Source organism: Lathyrus oleraceus, chromosome 5 (assembly GCF_024323335.1).
Source record: "Lathyrus oleraceus cultivar Zhongwan6 chromosome 5, CAAS_Psat_ZW6_1.0, whole genome shotgun sequence".
Classification (NCBI taxonomy): Eukaryota; Viridiplantae; Streptophyta; class Magnoliopsida; order Fabales; family Fabaceae; genus Lathyrus; species Lathyrus oleraceus.
In genome coordinates, this window is record NC_066583.1 from 597,959,813 (window position 1) to 597,972,821 (window position 13,009).

At 39.5% G+C, this 13,009-nt stretch overlaps 1 pseudogene; it reads left to right on the forward strand.

Annotated features, from left to right (window-relative positions):
- Positions 1 to 9,777: 9,777 nt before the first annotated feature.
- Positions 9,778 to 9,877, forward strand: LOC127089650 (uncharacterized; annotated as a pseudogene).
- Positions 9,878 to 13,009: the final 3,132 nt, after the last annotated feature.

Below are 13,009 nucleotides of genomic sequence, written 5' to 3' on the forward strand. Positions count from 1 at the left end.
GTTCCTAGTGCCAAAAATATAGGGGAAAGGTGTGACGTCCGTCACACCATGTGTGACGCTCGTCACAGGAGTGTGCTTAGTGTGACGCTCGTCACAACCTTTGTGACGCCCGTCACAGGCACAACGTGCGCTTTCTTTGGGCTGGGCTTGGTCTTTGTTATTTGTTTCCTTTTTATTCCTTCTTACACCTCTTTTTCTTCCCTTTTTCACTTTTGCTTCAAAATGGATACCTGACATAAATAGAAAGGAAATACCGCATAATATCTGATAAAATGAGATAAATTAAAGTAAATGATAATATAATCTAATTGAATTAAGTCCTAAAATGTGATATAATTTCATGTTATCAAACTCCCCCATACTTAGATCTTTGCTTGTCCTCAAGCAAAATTCAGTATAGAACTTGTTTTGAAAATTTTAGCCAGATGAAATTTCACAACACACATCAATTCGTAATAGGTTGCAAGTGGATTTTGTTTAGAAGCAACTTGAGTTAAATCTTGATATCAACAACTACCGTCACAACCTTGATAACCCTGCATTGTGCAAATCAGTTCAAGTACCCTATGATAGCTATCCTGGTTCCCTTATTCTTATTTCACCCGTTTTCATTCTAGCGAAATCACATTAAGCCCTTTATCTTTTCGCGCACATAGTGGAGTAACCGGTTAGTGATTATGATCCCCTTTTAGCTAGAAGTTCTGGTACATAAGTCGGATAACTTCGTTATTCAGTCCAATGCAAATTGCGGGGGATCGAACCGTAGTCCGCCCTACCGAGTTCAGTACCAGATACCTACTGAACCAACTCATAATGGATCTTTCATATTGTGTTTTTGTATGATCTGCAACCTTTAGATTAAATGATCTGGTAAGGATCACCTAACTTAATTAGTGCATTTATATATATATATATATATATATATATATATATATATATATATATATATATATATATATTTTGTTACTTTGGGAATCATTCACTTATATTCATCGGCTCTCCACGTAGTTTGCTATTAAGATGGTGCTGACTTCTCGTATAAACTACTTTGGGGTTACTATAAAACTAAAAGTTCAAGGAATTGGTATAATAGGTACTTATCCTGATCTAACGTGTTGAGGTTCGTTTAGAGTGTTTGGCGGTAGTAGTCTTTGTCTTGATTCGACTCAAGATCGATAAGATGAGCAACCTTTATACTTATTGGGTGTTGAATTTTTGTTGTTGTGGCTCATGAAAGTTTGAGGGAATAGATAATGGAAATTTTTGTTCACACTCGGGACTTAACTTAAGATAATAGATTTTTTTTTTTTTTTTTATAATTAAAAACAAATAATAATTGAAATAGCAATGAAAGGAAAAGTACATACTTAAAGAAATGGAAATAGAAAGAACATGGTTTCCCCCCCATACTTAAACTAAACATTGTCCCCAATGTTTTAAGGGAATGAAATACAATATGGAAAGGAAAGAGAAACTACAACTAAGGTTGTCTTCCGCCTCTGGTTCTTGGACCTGGTGATCTCGGACGTAAGTCTAAGTTGTCGAACCTGCTGAACAACTCAGTAAACCGCTGGTCGGTTATGGCATTCCTAGCATCCTGTTGTTGTTGCATTTGATGCATTATCTGCATCATCTCGACATTCTGTGCCTGCATACCCTCAATAGCGTCCATGATGTCGTCGTTGGTTGCAGGCCTTCTTCGTCGACGACGTTGGGAGGATGGGCCAGTTGCATTGCCGGAAGGGTTGAGCGGGACTGACTGTTGTGTAGGCGGATGATCACCTTGCTCCATTGCTTCAAACTCGTCTGTGTGCGGGTTTGTTTGTGAAGGCTCGGTGGCTTCGGGAGCGTTTAGATCATAGAGGTGGCGGTCGGGGTTTGTGACATCAGTTAGGGCGATATTTGGTAGAACAACGCTTGGGACTGCCTGGTTGTTCACCATAAGATAATGTCCTCCGCCTACTCTGTTCTTAATCAAGCGGTTGGATCGACAGTAGCTGATATCCATAGATAGGGGAGGTAGAGATTCTAAAGTTTGGAGTTTATCCCCTAGGTTTAGGCCAAGTGCTATGGTGGTGATTAATCCACCAATTATAAAAGGTTGCCGGCCTCTAGCACATAAGGTGCGGATATGATGAAGTAGAAAGGAGGCGGCGTTTACCTGAGTATCTGGTTCGAAGACGCACTGGAGGAAGAATAGCTCCTTTGAGTTGACCTTGTTGTTGCTTGGTCTTCCGAAAACTGTGTTTTGCAAGATGCGGATAAAGTACCGGATAGTGGGGTTATGTATATGGGAGAGAAGGAGCTCTTCCCAGTTGTAGGTATCTATACCGGAAATTTTCTTAAAAAGGCCGAAAACGCCAACTGTGTTCCAGTTTGAGTTTGGAGGGATTCTAGGGTGTAGTAGACCTTCTATGGGGAATTGTAGCATGGTACTCAATTGGTTTTGGGTTAAGGAGTACTCGGTGTTAAACATACGGAAGGTTGCGGTACCGGTTAAAAATTCGTCTTCACCGGCGGGAGTGGTGTAGTCGTATGAACTTAAGAATTCTAAGGTTAGGGATGGGTAGGTGGGTTGATTATGAGTGCAAAGGAAGGTTAAGTTGGCTTGACGGAGCATCCATTCGATACCTTGGAGTAATCCTAATTGTTGTAAACAAGTTAAATCGGGGTACCTGGTGGAAACGACGCCTCGCTGTTGGAAACGCTCGAATTGCTCCCTTTGATAATTTTCATCTTCGGATCGGAAGATGATATTTCCAAAATTCTGATTTCCCGCCATTGTGATGAATGAATTTTGAAAGGGGTGATTTGGAAAGAAAAGAAATGTATTTGATAGGAGAGAATGGTTTGTGGTGAATGAAGGAAGGTTTGGTGGGTATTTATAGGAGAAGAATTTGGAAGTTGGAAATAAGAAGTGGTTGAAAAGTAATTAAGTGTGGTTGAATGGAAATTAATGGGGAAGGTAAAAAATAAAAAAGGTGTAACGTTCGTCTCCAACGGCTCCTTAACGTTCACTAGTCTGAAGGGTGTTACGCTCGTCACAGGGGTGTGACGTTCGTAACAGGCACTTGGTGTGCCGTCCGTTATGGATTTGTGTGACGCTCGTCACACATTCCATTTTGGCAAGGCTTCAGTAGCGTTTCACAGAATCAATTTGGTAAAGGATTTTATTTTTGTTATTTATTTTGTTTTGTTTTGCTTATGATTGGTTTATTTTGCAATTTAATTTATCGTGCACGCTTAATCTGCTTTGTATAATAATAAGTCATAGGTAGCAACATTAGAGCATAATAGCTATTGCATAATAAAATTAAATAAATAGCTTCAATAAAATGATCATAATGTAATACAGGAAAGCAAAGCAATGAAATGAAAGAGAAATAAATGTGAACATGAATTCAAATAACATTAATGAATAATCTAACTTAAAACTAAATAACTTAGAAAAATAACTAAATTCTATCCCTCTGTACGATCTTTGGCCGGAGGAGCAAAAGAGTTAACACGATGTAGCAACTCGTGAAACTGATCTGTCATACTGCTCATGTATCCTAGAACTTCGTGTATCATGTTAGTAAATTCTCCTTTGAGGGCGTCTTGTTCTGACATCAAAGCATCAATGGCGGTGTTATAATCAGTTCCGGGCATATGATGCCGGAGGTCGGATATGGCTGATTCTTCGGTCTGAACAGGCTGAGGAGGAGGGTCAATATCATAATAGCCGGATGGTGTCTGAGGGTCGGATTCAGCATGAGGGATCTGGTCATCATAAGTCTCATAGTCATCACAAATCTCATAGTCCTGGATGGATTCAGTGGATCTAGCAGGAGTGGGAGTTTCGTTCAGGTTATAGAGCCAGTTACTGCGGTTATGAATGCTAGTCCTAGTATCGGGCATGGTGAATAGGCAAAGAACCTGGTTATCAATAATAAGCTCAAACTCGTCAGACCCTAGGTTTGCTATAAACATAGTGTTGAAGAGGAAGGGTATACTCATAGTAGTAATGCCACAAAAAGGGCTTAGGTCAAGCATAGGCTGACGTAATCCAATAGCATTACCTATCATAGTTATCAAACCGCCTATTCTAATGGGTGCTCGCTCATCCTGGATAAGGTGGTCCAAATTAGCTAACATAAAAGTGGCACCGTTTACTGGACGGTTCTGGGAAGCACAAAATATGATGAAGAGTTCATCACGTGAAACTGAAGTACTATTTGGCTTCTTCCCAAATAAAGTGTGGGTCAGGATCTTATGGAAATAGCGAAAGGCCGGGTTATGTATGTTTCCAGAGAGAAACTCATGTTCTTCGGGCTCATCATTTCCAGTCAGCTTACCCCAAAAGTGTTCAAGTTCTCTATGTTCAAAAAGTTCTTCCTGGCTTACTGTGAATGTGTCAAAGGAGGTAGGAAAACCCAAAAGATTGGTAAAGTCTCTAATATTAAATTGGTACTCCATATTGAACATTCTGAACTGGATAAAGCCTCTGCTAATTCCTTTTCCATGGCTGGGTAGATAGATTAATGAGCTAAGGAATTCTAGTGTGAGTCTCCGGTAGGTGGTGAAATGTCTCAGGATAGGGGATGTCTCCCATCCTATCTGGTTCAGCAAATACAGGACACTTTGTCTAAGTCCAAGGGCAGTCATAGCCCAATCATCAGCATATAAACTAGGTAGCATCTCTCTAGTGGCTAGTTCTTCAAACTTTTGTTTCTGAGCCATTCCTCTGAATTTGATACTCATACGATCAAAATGTCCCATCTGGTTAGTGTCAGCTAGAGAAAAGAAAACATGAGTTTTAGTCAGGATTTGGCCAAATGCCGAAAGGAGAAAAAATTATTATTATTATATTTTTTTTTCTTTTGAATTAAAATAAATCAGGAATTAATACTAAACAGAAATTAAAAGAATAATTGAGGAAAGAAAAATAGGAAAATGATAATAATAGAATAAGAAAATAATTGTGGGTTGTCTCCCACTAAGCGCTTTGTTTAAATGTCGCAAGCTCGATAAAGAAACTGTTAAGTATAATCTATAGGTCCTGGGGGAATTTCGTCTAAGTGTAGGATTTGCGAATCTCCATTGGTTTCCGCATAATGATAGTGTTTTAGACGTTGCCCGTTTACGGTAAACGGTTATGTGGATTTGCCTTTAATTTCTATTGCTCCACTGGGGAAGATGTTAGTGATATGAAAAGGTCCTGACCATCTGGATCGTAGTTTTCCCGGGAATAACTTTAGTCTAGAGTTAAATAAAAGGACTGCGTCGCCTTGCTTGAAGATTTTCCTTGATATACGCTTGTCATGCCATTGTTTTGTTCTTTCTTTATAGATTCTGGCATTTTCATAGGCGTCTCTTCTGAGTTCTTCTAATTCGTTTATGTCAAGGATTCTCTTTTCACCGGTGGCTTTATAGTTTAGATTCAGATTTCTAATAGCCCAATAGGCTTTATGTTCTAATTCTACCGGGAGGTGACAGGATTTTCCATAAATGAGCTTAAATGGGGTCGTCCCTATGGGGGTTTTATAAGCAGTTCGGTATGCCCACAAAGCTTCTGGTAATTTCAATGACCAATCTTTCCTTGAAGTGGCGACCGTTTTTTCTAGTATTTGCTTGATTTCTCTGTTAGATACTTCCACTTGTCCACTGGTCTGAGGGTGGTAAGGTGTCGCTATCCTATGTCTCACTCCATATTTAAATAATAATTTTTCGAGTACCTTGGATATAAAGTGCGATCCACCATCACTGACTACTATTCTTGGGATGCCAAATCTCGGAAATATTATATTCTTAAAGAGTCTAGTTACTACTCGGGTGTCGTTTGTTGGGGAGGCTACAGCTTCGATCCATTTTGATACGTAGTCAACTGCCACGAGTATGTATTTGTTACCGAAAGAGGATGGAAAAGGTCCCATGAAGTCTATTCCCCACACGTCGAAGATCTCTACTTCCAAAATACCTTTTTGTGGCATCTCGTCACGTCTAGATATGTTTCCCGTGCGTTGACATCTGTCACATTCCTTAATAGCCGCATGTACGTCCTTCCATATAGTTGGCCAATAAAAGCCGGCTTGTAGGATTTTAGAGCAGGTCTTGGATGTACTTGTGTGTCCACCATAAGGAGCGGAGTGGCAGTGTTGGATTATATTTTCTACCTCTTCTTCGGGTATACATCGACGGAAAATACCATCGGGGCCTCTTTTGAAAAGTAAGGGATCATCCCAGTAATAGTGTTTTATGTCGTAGAAGAATCGTTTCTTCTGCTGGTAAGATAAAGTAGGTGGAACTATTCCGGCAGCTAAATAATTGACTAGATCAGCGTACCATGGTGTGGCAGATATAGCTAAGGTGGTTTCTACTTGCAGGTCGGAGTTGTTCTCTTCCAAAGTAGCTATAAGTTTGTCATACGAGAAATCATCATTAATTGATGTTCTTTCCGGTTCAAGGTTCTCAAGTCTAGAGAGGTGGTCTGCTACTACGTTTTTAGTTCCTTTCTTGTCCTTGATTTCTAAGTCGAATTCTTGTAGCAACATAATCCATCTTAGGAGTCTAGGTTTAGCATCCTTTTTTGTTAAAAGGTACTTGATAGCAGCGTGATCAGTGTAAACTATTATTTTAGCTCCAACCAAGTAAGAACGAAATTTATCTAGCGCAAATACCACTGCTAGGAGTTCTTTCTCGGTAGTGGCGTAATTCATTTGCGCTTCATCCAGGGTTCTGCTTGCGTAATATATAACGTGAAGCTTTTTATCCTTTCGTTGTCCTAAAACAGCACCTACAGCATAATCGCTGGCATCGCACATTATTTCGAATGGTTCATTCCAGTCTGGTGTCTGCATTATGGGTGCGGAGATCAATGCTTGCTTAAGCGTTTGAAATGCTTTTAAACAATTATCGTCGAATATGAATTCGGCATCTTTCATCAACAGTCCGGTTAAAGGTTTAGTTATCTTAGAGAAGTCTTTGATGAATCGTCGGTAAAAACCGGCGTGTCCTAAAAAGCTTCGTACTTCTCTCACGGTTCTTGGGGGTTGAAGATTTTCGATTACCTCTATTTTGGCTTTGTCTACTTCAATTCCTCTGTTCGAGATGATGTGTCCTAAAACAATTCCTTCTTGTACCATAAAGTGGCACTTTTCCCAATTAAGTACTAAGTTTACTTTTACACATCGCTCAAGAACTCTTTCCAGGTTTTCAAGGCATTCTTCGAAACTTTGTCCGTATACAGAAAAGTCATCCATAAATACTTCCATGATGTTTTCGAGAAAGTCGGCGAAAATTGCCATCATGCATCTTTGAAAGGTTGCAGGGGCATTACACAGACCAAACGACATTCGTCTATAAGCGAAGGTACCAAAAGGGCACGTGAACGTTGTCTTTTCTTGGTCATCAGGGTGAATTGGTATTTGAAAGAAGCCTGAATAACCGTCTAGATAACAGAAATGTGAATGTTTTGCTAATCGTTCTAACATTTGGTCAATGAATGGTAAAGGGAAATGATCTTTTCGGGTTGCTTTGTTTAGTTTCCTATAATCAATGCACATTCTCCATCCTGATTCGATTCGTTTAGTTATAGTTTCCCCTTTTTCGTTTTCAATAACGGTTATGCCTCCTTTCTTTGGTACAACGTGCACAGGACTAACCCATTTGCTATCAGATATAGGATATATAATACCTGCTTCCAATAACTTGGTTATTTCCTTCTTTACTACCTCACTCAGGATCGGATTTAGTCTTCTCTGGTGTTCCCTAGAGGTTTTACAGTCTTCTTCTAACATGATGCGGTGCATACAAATAGAAGAACTTATTCCTTTAAGATCGGTGATGTGGTACCCTAGTGCGGTTGGATACTTCCTTAAGATATGTAGGAGTTTTTCTGTTTCGAGTCTTCCTAGGTCTGCATTAACTATCACAGGTCGTTCAAGTTCTAAGTCTAGGAATTCATATCTCAGATTTTTGGGAAGTGTTTTCAGGTCAGGGGTTGGTTTGTTAAGACATTGCGTAGGATCCGGTGTTATTGCCAAACATTGGTTAGATCTGTCTTCTACAAGGCAATCAGATGATTTGTCTTCTTCTAACTCTGCTTCTTTTATGCATTCATCGATGATATCCATGAAGTAACATGTATCTTCTATTGCAGGTGCTTTCAAGAATTGGGAAAGAATGAATTCAATTTTCTCTTCACCTACTTCGAAGGTGAGTCGTCCTCGTTTTACGTCTATGATTGCACCGGCAGTTGCTAAGAATGGTCTTCCCAGTATAATGGGTGTAATATCATCTTCTCTAATGTCCATAATTGTAAAATCAGTGGGAATGTAGAATTGACCTATGCGTACGGGAACGTTTTCAAGGATTCCTACAGGATATTTGATGGAACGATCTGCTAGTTGCACAGACATTTTGGTTGGTCTTAATTCTCCCATTTCCAGTTTCTTACATATGGATAGAGGCATAACGCTAATTCCGGCTCCTAAATCGCATAAGGCTTTGTCGATGACAAATTTTCCTATGTGACAGGGTATAGAGAAACTACCTGGATCCTTGAGTTTAGGGGGCATGTTTTGGATTATAGCGCTACATTCGGCAGGGAGTGTAACGGTTTCGCTATCCTCAAGTTTCCTCTTATTAGAAAGGATTTCTTTTAAGAATTTAGCATATGAGGGCATCTGCGTAATAGCTTCGGTGAACGGAATTGTAACGTTTAATTGTTTAAGGAGATCAACAAATTTTCTAAATTGGCCCGCATCTTTGGTTTTAACAAGCCTTTGAGGGTAAGGTATAGGTGGTTTGTAAGGTGGTGGAGGTACATAAGGTTCCTTCTTTTCTAGGGTTTCCTTATTACTCTCTTCCTTTTCCTTAGTTTCACTTTCCTCAATTGATTTCTTAGGGTTTTGGTTTTCTATTCTTGGATCAGACGGTCCTTCCACTTCCGTTCCACTTCTTAATATAATTGCATGAGCGTGGCTTCTCGGGTTAGGTTGGGGCTGTCCAGGGAATGTACCAGTTGGGGCAGCAGTAGGTGCTTGTTGTTGGGCTACTTGTGATATTTGTGTTTCCAGCATTTTGTTATGGGTAGCCAAGGCATCTACTTTGCTTGCTAGTTGTTTAAGTTGTTCGCCAGTGTGTACATTCTGGTTTAGGAAATCTTTATTGGTTTGTTGTTGGGAAGCTATAAAGTTTTCCATCATGATTTCCAAGTTGGATTTCCTAGGGGCGTTATTGTTAGGCATGGATGGGTTCGGTTTCTGATATCCCGGAGGTATAGCTGGGGCTTGATTTGGAGACTGTCCAGGTGCGTACAAAGCGTTATTGCTCTTATATGAAAAGTTTGGATGGTTCTTCCAATTTGAGTTATAGGTGTTCGAATAGGGGCTTCCTTGAGCATAGTTTACTTGCTCTGCTTGGATTCCTGTCAAGAGTTGACAGTCCGTAGGAGTGTGGCCTTGGATTCCACAGACCTCGCAATTCTGAGTTATAGCAACCACGGCGGCTGGAGGTGATACGTTTAAACTTTCAATTTTCTGGACCAAAGCATCCACTTTTGCGTTAACGTGATCAAGGTTACTTATCTCGTACATGCCAGTTTTCGTTTGAGGTTTTTCCACCGTTGTTCGTTCGGTTCCCCACTGATAGTGGTTTTGGGCCATGCTCTCGATAAGCTGGTAAGCATCAGAATAAGGTTTGTTCATTAATGCACCACCTGCAGCGGCGTCTATTGTTAACCTTGTGTTGTATAAGAGACCATTATAAAATGTGTGAATTACTAACCAGTCTTCCAAACCGTGGTGTGGGCAAAGTCTCATCATGTCTTTATATCTTTCCCATGCTTCGAAAAGAGACTCGTTGTCTTTCTGTTTAAATCCGTTTATCTGGGCTCTTAACATAGCTGTTTTGCTTGGCGGAAAGTATCGGGCAAGAAAAACTTTCTTCAACTCGTTCCATGTGGTGACTGAGTTGGAAGGGAGAGATTGAAGCCATCTTCTAGCGCTATCTCTTAATGAGAAAGGAAAAAGACGAAGTCGAATTGCCTCTGAAGTGACACCATTAGCTTTAACAGTATCAGCGTATTGGACAAATACGGATAAATGAAGGTTTGGATCCTCGGTAGGATTTCCAGAGAATTGGTTCTGTTGCACCGCCTGCAACAGCGAAGGTTTAAGTTCGAAGTTGTTTGCTTCGATTGCGGGCGGAGCAATACTTGAATGCGGCTCATCTTGCGATGGAGCGGCGTAATCTCTAAGAGCACGAGCTGGTTCTGCCATCTCGGTTATCGAAGGAAAAAGGTTTTTGAAATCAGGAAGTTCTATAGGAGGGAGATTGTTTGCAGCACGATATTCCCGAATTCGTCGTAAGACTCGGAGATATAGTTCGATATCGTTGATTCGTAAATAGAGCGGTTCGCCTTGTGAGCGAGTGCGTGGCATACAAATCAACGAAAGAAAGAATAGAAGAAAAAGAAACCTTAGTCTCTACAGCGTAACGGAAGAGTTACGATATCGATTAAATAAAAGTCCCCGGCAACGGCGCCAAAAACTTGATCGCGACTTTATGAGTCGAATTTGGGGTACAAACTGCAAGTGCACAGTTCTATCGCGTAGTTTTAAAAGATATCGATCCCACAGGGACTTATGAATCGATATACCGTTATCTAAGGTTACTACGTAAAACTAAGGTGAATAATGGTTGATTGTTTGGGGGCGAAGCTAAAAACTAAACTAAGATCTAGATTAAATATTAATAAATCGGATATCGGTATGTAGTTCGTCGTAATTAGGGAATCAATTCTTTGTCGGTTTCTTGGTTTTAAAATAAATCGTTTCAGTTAACTTTATTGATTAAAGGTTTTATCTCAAACTCTCGCTCTGTTGAATAAACCATGACTTTATGTTAATGTAGCTGTCACTTATAATTAAGTCAAAAACCACTTTTTGAAAGCAATAAAGTTGCAGAAACTCTTTTTAAGAAAACACTGACCGTTTTAAACACCCTTATCTCAAACTCTCGCTCTGTTGACTTAGGTTATACAATTAAACCCGAATGCTTAACTCTCGTCCTCACATTCAATCTTTAAGAATACTTTTTGGAAAAGGTCAGAATTTAATTAACTCTAAAACTTGCTCTCGCCCTGATCTAGAATTAATGCCTAATTTACACTGTCCAGTTAAAACCTCAAACTCTCGCTCTATTGATTTTAACTTCTTTATGTCTTTTACTTTTGTAAAAAATTCTTGTTATTAAACCTGTAAATTGAGATCGTAAAAAGATTGATTTTAAATTTTAAGTTTGATTAGACCGACTTAGTCTTGATCCCTTATTTCGCTTACTTTACATACCGATATCTAGGCGAATTAGCCAGACATGCTAAACAAACAAAAATACATATCATGCATAAACAGACTCATCCCAGGCAGATAATATAAATAAGTAATAAAACAAAGCATTAAATAATAATTAAAGAACCTGAATGCGTTAAACAATAGTCTTGAACACTCTACCACAAGCCAGTAGGATTTGTCCTTGGATTCTTCAATTAAACAACAAATTAAAACGAAGGAAATAAAAACTAGATTCTAACGTAAGGTTAGATCCGGTAAAAGTTGCACAATAGTTTCCGGTGTAGAAACTATTGTGCGAAAAGAATTAATTAAATGCTAGAAAAGAAAATAGAATTGCAAAAAGGTAAAACAATAAAAATTCTGCAAAGTAATACTATAAAAATATAAGCCTAAACTACTGGAAGAAGAAAAAAATGTGAAAACGGCAAAAGGCGTGGAAAATCTCCGAACCGAGAGCTTTCCCAATTAGCTGCTATTTATACTGCTACTTGTGTAACTGCTTTCCAAGGGTTTCCGTATACGCGGTCTTTTCGTTCCGAGGGTCAAGCGTGGAAATAGCTTTCAACGTGGTCAGTTGCGTTCCTAGTGCCAAAAATATAGGGGAAAGGTGTGACGTCCGTCACACCATGTGTGACGCTCGTCACAGGAGTGTGCTTAGTGTGACGCTCGTCACAACCTTTGTGACGCCCGTCACAGGCACAACGTGCGCTTTCTTTGGGCTGGGCTTGGTCTTTGTTATTTGTTTCCTTTTTATTCCTTCTTACACCTCCTTTTCTTCCCTTTTTCACTTTTGCTTCAAAATGGATACCTGACATAAATAGAAAGGAAATACCGCATAATATCTGATAAAATGAGATAAATTAAAGTAAATGATAATATAATCTAATTGAATTAAGTCCTAAAATGTGATATAATTTCATGTTATCATCAGCAACAAACTAGTAGTTGTGGAGGGCGAATAATATATCATGGTTAGCCACTTGCCATCATTTCGGTATGTGGAAGGAGGGGGAGAGGTGAAAGAAATCCCATTTCAATCCTTTGAGATTTTCAATGTTGAAATGGTTGGCCCTATAGGCGAAGTAAAAACTACTGAATTTTTTATGCCTCCTTAAAAGATGCTCAGACTATTATCAAGAGTGGACACCTTGAAGGTTGGGGAAGGATGCTAAAACTGTCGGTTGCCATACCTCGAAAAAAATGAGAGACACGACCTAGCGAAACGCAATCGCACGCTCGCAATGATGGACTGAACAGAGTCGTCACCGAACTTTATTTATTCCTAAAAAGGAAAGGGGAAATATCGATAAAACCCAAGAAAAAACGACAATGATTATGGTCGTCGCAACCAAATCAGGGTTCGGGAGTCGATTACGCAAGGGGAAGGTATTAGCACCCCTCACGTCCGTTGTACTCAACAGGAACCGTTAGGTTAGTTGTGCGTATTAGTGTTAGTTTAAAATGTTAGGCTTCTCGAGTTGTTAGGTGGGAAAGAAAGAATAGAAGTGAGGGGAATGTTTTTGGATTTTCAACGAATGGGACTAAAACTAAGTTTTTTATTAATGGGCCTGACAAGATTTATAAATCCTTCTCCTACGTATCTCCAGGTGCAATAGAGAACTCAAGGCTTACATAGTTCTGGGTAGAAAATGTTTGTTTGTTGGTCGATTTTA